Here is a 1,736-nt window from a genome sequence, read left to right on the forward strand (position 1 = left end):
ATAGACCAAAATTGTTGTTCATTTTTATTTAATCACGTGTGCACTTTGCATGTGATTTATTTGGTCTTCCTCTCTCTAAAAATAATACACATCTCTACTAAGATTGTTAGTATACATATTAATATTTACTAAGAGAGTTAGTAATATTAAAATATTATCAAGGGTATAATAATAACAAGTTTCTAGTTAATTACTTGTTATTATTTTTGGGTTAAGTTCTTGGGTGCATCTTGAAGGAGATCTTCTTTTTGAAGATTAGTAAGGAGGATCATTCATTTGGTATAAGCTCAAGAACAAGCTAGTAAGGTGAACTAGTTTGTGCCCATTTTACCATAAAATCAATATAAGGAAATTCTTTTTCCTTAAACTTTAATTTTCATGCTTTTATATTTGCATGCATGTTACATAGATCACCTAAATGATAAATTATGAGATAATTTAATTTTTATTAGAGAGTCTAACATGGATCTATGATCTTTCAATCTGGGCATCCTAACATCATCACGGGAGTCTTGAGTACTCAAGACGGGTGTCCCATAGCTCAAGACGGGTGGGCCGACTTTAGGTCGCGTGTCCCACATTGCGTATACAATTTTTTTCTAAAAGGCAGAAGATGCCCGACTCCCTAAATGAACCGCGTGTCTCCCTCCCATGCCGCACTTCTATTAGCCACAATTTCTCTTTGTTCTCCTAATTTCCACCACACATATCAAGCCACATCGACTTCTCTCACTTAGTATACCCAAAACCCCTCATAAAAATACAAAATCACCCCACTTCATCCTCAAGAAAACAAATCACCTGTCTAAACTTGAACTTACCCAACCTAGGGTTTTCAACAAAGCAAAGAGATCTATTTTAGAAGGTTCGATTTCACTTTCACTCAATCACAATTAAAATTCTCAAACTCCAATCAAAATGAGTACACAAAGGAGATTCATGACAAGGGAACAAAGAAGAATAAGGATTATAAGGAGTTCTTCTACCTCACATCTCAACACAATGAGGAGAGAAAATGAAGAAATTATTGATGTTTCAATACTTGATCGGTTCCCTCATATCGAATTTGTTAATGCTGCTCAACGAGTTGTCTTTCATCGACTAATAGGTAAGAACATCCTCCCAACCAAGTTTCTTTGTCATGATACACTTAGAAAGCTAGGGATTTACCACCAAACTGAAGCTTTGTTTGATTTGTTTGGACTCTCTACCATGTTCCATATGCATGAGCTTACCTACAAATCTCTTGTATTAGAATTTCTAAGCTTTTTCATATGCATAGAATTCCGATTGGAGAATATCACTACAATGGTAACGCTGGTTGAGTTTGCGGATATCTTGGGTCTAGATGTATCACCCTCTGGATCATCTTAGCCTCGAAAATATAGTGTAGAACCACTTTTGAGAGCCCGAACGGGCCGTGACTTGACAAAAATTAAGGATTGTTTGGCCTCCTTCATTCAAAACCTGATCATAAGACTCACCTACCATTTCCTAATGAGCACCCTACTTGCTCGACGTGATCCCGCGTAGTAAATGAGCTTAACCTCACTTTTATTGAATCATACTTACAAATCCAAGGTAAAATTGGATACCACTTCAATGCTCCTTTGGTACTACTTGAAAGATTGGCACGTTTTCGAAATGGGTGTGACAACGGGATGAAGCATATTAGGAATGGAGGCTTGATCACAAGAACTGCAAAATGGTTTAACCCAAACTTCAACCATGATAAT

Source organism: Silene latifolia, chromosome Y (genome assembly GCF_048544455.1).
Source record: "Silene latifolia isolate original U9 population chromosome Y, ASM4854445v1, whole genome shotgun sequence".
In the NCBI taxonomy this organism is placed as follows: Eukaryota; Viridiplantae; Streptophyta; class Magnoliopsida; order Caryophyllales; family Caryophyllaceae; genus Silene; species Silene latifolia.